Source organism: Pteropus medius, unplaced genomic scaffold (assembly GCF_902729225.1).
Source record: "Pteropus medius unplaced genomic scaffold, Ma_sr-lr_union100, whole genome shotgun sequence".
Classification (NCBI taxonomy): Eukaryota; Metazoa; Chordata; class Mammalia; order Chiroptera; family Pteropodidae; genus Pteropus; species Pteropus medius.
This window is the reverse complement of record NW_024347791.1, coordinates 30,366,461-30,376,393: the sequence shown is the minus strand read 5'-3', so window position 1 is coordinate 30,376,393 and position 9,933 is coordinate 30,366,461. Positions and strand designations below refer to the sequence as shown.

General features: G+C 37.6%; 1 pseudogene; it reads right to left on the bottom strand.

Moving 5' to 3' along the window:
- Positions 1-318: 318 nt before the first annotated feature.
- LOC120615153 (keratin, type II cytoskeletal 8-like) lies at positions 319-9,669 on the bottom strand (annotated as a pseudogene).
- Between the last annotated feature and the right edge of the window lie 264 nt (positions 9,670-9,933).

The following is a 9,933-nucleotide window of genomic DNA, read 5'->3' as shown; positions in this document are numbered from 1 at the left end:
ATAAACATTCAAATACCATTGTGTTTCTCCAAATTCTGATCATAAAAGTTATTTAAACAGTTTCCTCCTCCTCCTCCTCCTCCTCCTTCTTCTTCTTTTGACAGAGCCAGCTAAGACTTTATTTTGGAGAAAACATTTGACTTGGCTTTTAGTTGGGTGCATGGATAATAGGTGGTCCCCTGGGCAGCAGACTCTTTCCCCAGGGTTGGGCTGAGGACTGAGGCTGAGCCTCAGATGGGTCTCCTATACCTGATGGTCCCCTCCCTGCACAGCTCCTTTCTGACAGGCTCAGAGGCCAGAAGGGATTGCTGTAGCTGTTTACTTGGGCAGGATTTCAGATGATTCAGACACCAGCTTCCCATCACGAGTCTCATTCTTCTTCACAGACATGGTCTTGGAGGAGCTGATGCTGGTGCAGCTGAAGGAGTCAGAGCTCCCACCGGAGCTGAAGTGGGACTGGAAGCTCAGAGCATAGTTGAAGCCAGAGCTTGTGAGGCTCCCATAGGTGGGGCTCAGCCCACCTAAGTAGCTGCTGGTGGTCTTGGTATGGATACTCATGTTTTGCATCCCAGACTCCAACCGGCTCTCCTCACTCTCAATCAGTTTGCGGTAGGTGGCAATCTTCATCTATCAGGGTCAGGACCATGATGTTCATGAGCTCCCGGTATTTGCACAGCTGCCGAGCCATGTCTTGTTTGGCCTTTTCAGAACATCCTCCAGCTCAGTCACCTTGGCCTGAGCATCGTTGAGGGTCAGCTCTCCACACTGCTTGGCATTAGTGATGGCAGCCTCCAGGGAAAGCCTGTGGCCTTTGAGGGCCTCAATCTCAGCCTGGAGTTGACTAATGTTCCGATTCATCTCAGAAACCTCTATCTTGGTGAGATGCAGATAATCCCCGTGCTTCCCAGTCAATGTCTGCAGCTCCTCATACTTGATCTGGTACATGGTCTCAGCTTTGGCCCAGCTTCAGCTGGCAATCTCCTAGTATTATGCCTTGACCTCAGCGATGATGCTGTCCAGGGAGTGGTGTCCATGGAAAACGCCACAGATGTGTTGAAGATCTGGGCCTGCAGCTCATGAGTCTCTTCTTCATACAGCTGCCTATAGAAGTTGGTTTCTTTGATCAGCCCTTCCAAGCCAGACTTCAGTTCTGCCTTGTTCATGTGAGCTTCATCCACATCCTTCTTGATGAGGACAAATTCATTCTCTATCTCCATGTGCTTGTTGATCTCATCTTCATACTTATTCTTTAAGTCCTCCACCAGCTCTTGCATGTTGCCAAACTCAGCCTCTAGCCTCAGTTTCTCTTGGGCCAGCATGTCCAGCTGCTGCTGGAAGTTGTTGATATAGCTCTCAAACATGTGTCCATGTTGTTTGCGATGGTCCTCTGCTGTTGTAGGAAGCTTCACTTGGTCTCTAGAATTTTGTTCTGCTGCTCCAGGCTCCACACCTGAATGAAGGAGGTAGATTTGTTGTCAAAGGTCTTGATCTGCTCTTTCTCCTGGATGTGCACAGCTTGGATGTTGGGGTTCACCTCCAGCTTCAGGGGACTCATCAGGCTCTGGTTCTCTTGGATAGCTATGATGCTCCCCATACCTCCAGTACTGCCATAACCCCCAGCTAAATTCATGTTGATGCCTAGGCCAGTCTGGTAGCTGCTGTCCACCGGGAAAAGGCTGAGGAGCTGATATGGATGCCAAGAGCACTAGGGTACGAGCTGCTGCTGGAGGCCCGGGGACCAGAGATGGACACTTTGTAGGTCTTCTGGGTCACCCTCATGGGCACAGTGGATGCTGGAGTGGAGGCAAAACTGACAGAGACTCGAGAAGGAGTTGAAAAATTGCTTCTCAAAAGTTTCTTTCTTGAAATTTGGATTTATAAAGTCTAGGGTGTGTCATGGAATCAGGGTTTTTAATAATATCTCCAGGTGATTTAAATATGGAAAATATTAAATTATCTATCTATAATTTGACAATTTAATGACAACTATACCACTTGATATTCTATAATGAATATCAACATTCGTTATTTCACGTTTGTCTTTCTAATATTTTTGGCTTTACATTTCATGAAATTACCATTGTCATCTCCATTGAATCCTTTCATTTTAGAACTGAAGCTGCCTTCTAAGCTATGAGGAGAACTTAGAACATCTTTGGTTACTCCTGACGGCCTAGAAGAGAGGAGAGGAAAACCAGAACTAAAAGGTCAATTGCTACAATATGGCTGATTTAGTGCTAAGGGTGAGGACCAACTGTAAGTAAAATACTTTGATAAATATGTAATTAAAAATTTACTTGCAGAGGAATAAAAGCTGGAAATGTCTGGGAACCAAGAACATCTGTGTTCCCAGTATTCCAAATGCATGGATGCAGCATATGTAACTGAATATACAACAGAAACCCTCACACAATTCCTAATAACATGGAGGAGAGCTCCAAATTTGTATAGAAGACTTTCTGAAACCTGGAAAGATTAAAAATACTGAAGCATTCCCAAATAACATCATCAGCTATGTTGAGGAGAGATATTATTAAAGTGACTCAAAACAGTGAAGACAGTTTATTTATGTAAGAAGAAGGGAGGTCACCCATCACACACAAGTGATAGACAACTTGGGAAATACATCGTGTATATCAGTACAATTACATTTAAGCATAAACATAAGAGGTAAATATGAGATTCTCTTTTTTTATGTTTGCTTCTTATGTGCCCTGTAAAACGACAAGCTCTTTCAAGGCCAGTATATTATAATGATCTTTGTCTTATTAAGTAGTTCTTCATACTTTTTCATGGGCTCAGCCAATAGTTCTAAAAATGACTGGACAGAGGTACCTATTAAACAGAATAAAATGTAAAATGCAGACTAGAAAGAGCCAGATGATAGCAGTTGCTGTTTTTCTTATTCCATTATACCAAGAATTTTTTTTTAAAACTCTTATTAAATGAGTATCTGGGTAGGCCAAAGTAGTTGACATAATTTTAATATTGTATATATGGTTAGGATGGACATGCAATACTCTTCCTTGGCTACATTCTAGCTAGAATTGACCATGTGACATAATTCTTATTAATTAGATGTAAGTGAAATTCTGCCAGGTCAGTTTTTATTTTCTCAATAAAAACAGAGAGACTATGCTGACATGCCCACGTCCTTCCATCTTCTTGCCTGCAATGTAGACATGATGCTGGAGATGCAATAGCCATACTATGATTACGAAGTTAAAACCATAAGCATGAAAGCAGACAGTCTAACCACTGCAGAGTGGGAGGATCTATTTATTTTCTGATGGTCATTGTGCCAACACTGGACAGTAACCTCTGAACTTCCCATTATGTGAGAAAAAAATATTATTTAAACTACACTTGGTCAAAATTTCATATATCTTGGCTATGTAGTAGTAATAAATTATTAGTAACTCCAACTCTGTATGAAATTTAAAGTAAGTTTTCAGTATTCTTGCCTTGCTTTTCTGCATAATTGCCTCAGAGTCACTATTGCCAGTGTTACCTGTTCTCAATGAAGACATCAATTATTTAGGAGTCAAGTTTCCTCATCTGCTCTATCTACGACTTTCTCTTATTGATATGTACTCCAAAAATGATGTTATCTTTCACTTAACATTAATATATGTATTTATATATAATACACAGGAATACATTTATATTAATTATGTATTATATGTTATATATTGTGTATTAATATTAATATATTATTATATATATTTATATTAACATTATATATAATTGCTTTAAAATATGACCTCGAAGCAAAATATCATGTCTGCATTATATTAGGCATGAAAGTTTTGTCAATAGAGAAAGCATTAATCGTGGAGTTTTAGACATAAGCTAGGAATTGGAGAACTTTGGCAGTGGGTGGACAGTCAGTAGGAAAGTCTTTAGTAAGTTATATCACATACAAATTTCTATTCTTAAGACTAGCTCTGAATAAAAAAAATCTTGCCTAGTTTAGGTGAATCAGCTATACTAAATTTTTATTTTATATGCCTCCCTTTGTCATCAATCCTAATTTTTTTCTTGCCATTTTATTGGGGCTCACAATTAAATTTGTTTAAAATACTTATTTTCCCACAATATCCTCTTCCTTCAAATGCTTAGAGAAGTCACTAATTGCTTAGATATATAACTACATTCAGAATATTAGTTAAACTCACATGGCTCCAAGTTTGAGTGAAGGAGAGAGGAAAGGAAGTCTGAGTAAAAATGTCCTAGACTGCCATGATGTTTAAGAAGAGTTCCACAAGGCTCTTGTTGGGGAGTCATCCAGACAAAGTTGGCTCTCAAAGTTATCTCGCAAGAATAAGACTACCTTGGTATTTCTATCACACTTACTCACAGCTTTTGAGAAGCCTATGGAAATCATTTGCTTTAGTGCAAATATAGTGATTTCAGAGCTTATTTAATTATACTTCCATAGTTGGACTTTGACAATGCACAATCTCATGGCCACCAAAGTAAGTTCAACATCTAGGAGAACCATTTAATTTTTTTTCGTCTTAGAATTTTGAAAACAACTGAGAGTATAAGGTAATTAATTGCTATAGAATTAAAGAAAAGACAATATACATAATGACAACTAATAGAGAAAAATAAGAATTTTAAGAAAGCGAAAGATCTTTTAAATTACTGCTTTCTCTACAAAGTCTTTATTTCATTTTCTCCTTTTTTATTGTCATCTCTGATTTCATGCAATGCTACTTTTGAGAATATAGGAAAGAAGGATGTCTGAAGTCATGATGCTTTATTTTAAACAAAGATGTATTATTCATTCATTAAACAAATATTTATTGTACGCCTTCTATGTACCAGATTTTTCTATATGCTAATGATATAGCAGTAAACAGAAAACAGAATAATTTTACCGTGGATCTTATATTCATTAAGGTGATGAAAGAATGACTAGATATTTAATTGGTCATTTATTGGATACGCACATGAATTTCAAAACTTAATTTTCAACAGAATCACCCGGAGGGCATGTTAAAAGACCAATTACTGGGCCCTATTCTCACAGTTTCTGATTCAGTGGTTTAGGATAGAGCCAACTCACGCTACTGTAGAGTCCCAGGACATGAAAATAAATAAATGAAATATTTTGTGAACGTTATTGCTTCTGCCACAGGTGTGAAGAGTAGAAAATGAAGAATAGATTTGAATAATTATTAAACTCTGTAAACCAGGGCAAAATTTTGTGGTCAAGCAATTCATTAATACCAACTAGAATAAAGATATGGAGACATATTTTCAGACGAGATCAGGCATTCAGGGTGGTATGGGTGTACACAAGACATATTTTCAATGTTCTGAATGACATATAATTAGGGAGGCTAGTTAAAGTATTAATTGACATCTGGAATGAGAGATCAAAACCTAATGATGAAATTCACTACAAGCCATGCATCCCGGTCTTTAAAAACAGAATCATTAAATATAGGATTAAAAATTCATTCATTTATTAATTCAACAGCTATTTATTTAGTAACTACTATGTTTCCAGCATGAGCTCATGTTTAGGATAGAATCATGATTTTTCCTATAAGCTTTATTGAGTATCTTTTATTGACATACATTCATACGATATTGATTTTTTTTGTTTCTTTTTTAAAATTAAGTTTATTGGAGTAACATTGGTTAATACAATTATATAATTTTCAAGTGTACGTTATAATTTGACGTCTATATATTCTGTTGTGTGTTTACCACCCCAAATCCAGTTTCCTTCAAATATACCATATCAGATATACCATATATTTGATCTCCTTTACCCACATCCTCCTCCTTCTAATCCCCTATATTTGACCTCCTTTACCCCACCTACCACCCCTCTCCTCCCTCCCTGCGTACCTTCTAGTCCATGTCCATGAGTCTCTGCTTTTTGTCTTGTTCCTTTGTTGATTTTAGGTTTATATCCCACATATAAGTGATAGCATGTGATTTTCAACTTTTTCTATCTGGTTTATTTCACTTAGCATGATTATCTCGAGTTCCATCGATGTTGCAAATGGCTGTATTTCATCTCTTCTTGTGGCTGAGTAATATGCCATTGTATATATGTACCACAGCTTCTTTAGCCAATCATCTATCATAGAACACTTTGGTTGCTTCCATGTCCTGGCCATTGTGAATAATGTTACTATGAACATCAGTGTGCAAATATCTTTTAGGATATGAGTTTTCAAGTCATCTCTTCTTATGGCTTAGTATATTACAGCTTCTTTAGCCAATCATCTATTGCAGGACACTTCGGTTGCTTCCATGTCCTGGCCACTGTGAATAATGCTGCTGTGAACATAGGTGTGCAAATATCTTTTAGGATATGGGTTTTCAAGTCTTTGGGGTAAATACGCAGCAGTGGGATTGCTGGATCATATGCTAGATGAATTCTTAGTTTTTTGAGGAAACTCAATACTGTTTTCTATAGTGGCTGTACCAATTTACAGTCTCACCAGCAGTGTATGAGGGTTCCTTTTCCTCTGCATCCTCTCCAACATTTGTTACTACCTGTCCTGTTGAATATAGCTATTCTAACAGGTGTGAGATGGTATCTTATTGTGGTTTTGATTTCCATTTCTCTAATAGCTAGTGATGTTGAGCATCTTTTCATATAGTTGTTAGCCATTTCTATGTGCTGTAGGGAGAAGTATCTGTTCAGGTCCTCTGCCCATTTTTTGATTGGATTATTTGGTTTTCATTGTTGTTGAGTTATATGAGTTCTTTGTATATTTTGGATATTAGATCCTTATCGGAGGCGTTGTTTGCAAATACATTTTCCCATTCAGGTGGTTTTCTCTTTACCTTGTTGATGATTTCTTTTGCTGAGCAGAAGCTTTTTAGTTTGATGTAGTCCCATTCATTTATTTTTGCTTTTACTTCCCTTGCTTTTGAGGTCAAATTCATAAAATCCTCTTTAAGTCCGAGTTCCTTGAGTTTAGTTCCTATGTTTTCTTCTATGTGTTTTATTGTTTCAGATCTTATATTTAGGTCCTTAATTCATTTTGAGTTAATTTTGATGTGTGGTGATAGACAACAGTCTTGTTGCATTCTTTTACAGGTGGCTTTCCAGTTTTCCCAGCACCATTTATTGAAGAGACTTTCCTTTCTCCACTGTACGTTTTTGGCTTTTTGGTCAAAAATTACTTGCCCATAGAAATATGGATTTACTTCTGGACTCTTGATTCTGTTTCACTGGTCTGTGTGTCTGTTTTCCTGCCAATACCATGTCGTTTTTGTTACTGTCACTTTGTAGTATAATTTGAAGTTGGTAGAGTGATGCCTCCAGCCTCATTCTTTCTTCTCAGGATGGGTTTGACAATTCGAGGTCTTTTGTGCTTCCATACGAATCTGATGATTTTTTGCTCTATTTCTTTAAAAACTACCAATGGTATTTTGATGGGGATTGCATTAAATTTGTGTAATGCTTTAGGTAAAGAGGTCATTTTAACTATGTTTATTCTTCCAATCCAAGGACATGAAATCTCTTTCCATTTCTTTATATCTTCTTTGATTTCTTTTAATAGCATCTTATAGTTTTCATTATGTAGATCCTTCACATGTTTCGTTAAATTTATTCCTAGGTATTTGATTCTTTTTGTTGCTATTGCAAAAGAAATTTTTTTTCTACTTCTTTTTCTGACACCTTATTATTAGAATATGGGAACGCTATAAATTTTTGAACATTGATTTCATATCCAGAAACTTTACTGTATTTGCTTATTGTTTGTAATAGTGTTCTTGTGGAGTCTTGAGGGTTTGCTATATAGAGAATCATGTCATCCGCAAATAGTGACAGTTTGACTTCTTCATTTCCTATTTGGATGCCTTTTATATCTTTCTCTTGCCTGATTGCACTCTCTAGGACCTCCAAAGTTATATTGAATAACAGTGGCGATAGTGGACAGCCTTGCTTTGTTCCTGATCTCAGAGGTAAGGTTTTTAGTTTTTTGACATTAAGTATAATGTTGGCTGAGGGTTTGTCATAGATGGCCTTTATTATGTTAAGGTACTTTTCTTCCATACCGATTTTGTTAAGTGCTTTGATCATAAATGGATGCTATATCTTGTCAAAGGCTTTTTCTGGATCTATTGATATGATCATATAATTCTTATTTTTTAATTTGTTTGTGTGTCATATCACATATTGTTTGTTATAAGTATTGCTACCTCAGCCTTTTGTTGTTATTGTTTCTATTTTCACAAAATATTTTTTTTCCATACACTTACTTTTAGTCTCTGTGTGTCTTTCAATCTAAAGTGAGTCTCTTGTCAGCAGCATATGTAAGGTTCTTGTTTTCTTATTCATTCAGCCATTCTGTCTTTTGATTGGAGCATTTAATCCATTTACATTTAAAGTAATTATTGATAGATATGTAGTTATTGCCATTTTATTATTCATATTATTTCTTTCTCCTCCTCCTCCTCTTTCCTTCTTTTCATTCCTTTGGTGTTGATGAACTCCTTCAGATTTCTTGTCTGGGAAATTCTTTATCTGTCCTTTGATTCTAAATGATAGCTTTCTGGGTGCAGTAATCTTGGTTGTAGGTCTTGGCTTTTCATCACTTTGGATATTTCATGACAATCCCTTCTGGCCTGCAAAATTTCTGTTGAGAAATCAGCTGACAGTCTTATGGGCACTCCCATGTAGGTAACGAACTGCTTTTATTTTGCTGCTTTTAAGATTCTCTCTTTGTCTTTAAACTTTGACATTTTAATTATGATGTGTCTTGGTGTGGCCCTCTTCGAGTTCATCTTGTTCGGGACTCTCTGCACTTTCTGGGCTTATATGTTAGTTTTGTTTGCCAGGTTAGGGAAGTTTTGTTATTATTTTCAAATAGATTTCCAATTTTTTTGCTCTTTCTTCTCTTTTTGGTTACCCCTATGATGTGAATGTTGGTATGCTTAATGTTGTTCCAGAGGCCTCTTAAACTGTGCTCATTTTTTTTTTTTTTCCCGATTCTTTTTTCTTGTTGCTGTTTTGATTGGGTGTTATCTGACACTTTATCTTCTATATCACTGATTTGATCCTCTGCTTCATTTAATCTACTGTTGATTCCCTGTAATGTATTCTTTATTTTAGTTATTGTATCCTTCATTGCTGACAGTTTTTTTTTTTATGTTTTCCATCTCCATTTTTATGTTTTCTGTTTATTTGTTGAAGTTCTAACTGAGATCATTTAGTATCCTTAAAATGAGTTTTGAAATCTGCTTCTTGTCGATTGCTTATCTTCATTTTGTTTAGTTTTTTTTCTGGAGCTTTGTTCCAAAAAGACATGTTTCTTTTCTTTCCATTTCGGCTGCCTCCCTATGTTTGTTTCTATTCTGAAGTAGAGCTGCTAGGTCTCTTGGTCTTAGTAGAGTCACCTTATATAGTAGGCGTTCTGTGAGGCCCAGTAGCATAATCTCCCTGATCACCTAAGCCAGGTTCTCCAGTTATGTCCCTTGTGTGAGTGATGTGAGCCCTCCTGTTGTGGTTCAGCCTTGATTGCTGTTTGCATGTCAGTGGGAGAGATTGACCCTTGGGTTGATTGGTTGTGAGGACAGACCAATGACTATATTGGAGGAGCTGTTGTGCAAGGGTTGACCCTACCGAGCAGGATTCACTCTGTCAGGGCACTGGTGCCTGTCCAGCCCACCCTTTGTGTGTGTCATCCTCAGATGTAGCCCTGGGTGGTTCTCTGGCTGGGTCCAAAGTCAGCTACCATCCATGCCAGTTCTGGGACCTCCAGGGAAGGGCCTTGCCACAGGCCAAGATTAGCCTAAGCCTGTCCCCTGCCTGGGGCCACATGGTAAGATTCATCAAGCAAGCTGTAAATGGCCGCCACCTGCGCTGGGCTTGGTGGTGCCTCAAGAGGCCAAGCTGGGAACTGATGCTGGCTGCCACCAGTGTCAGGCTTGGGGCTGCTCAGCAAGAGT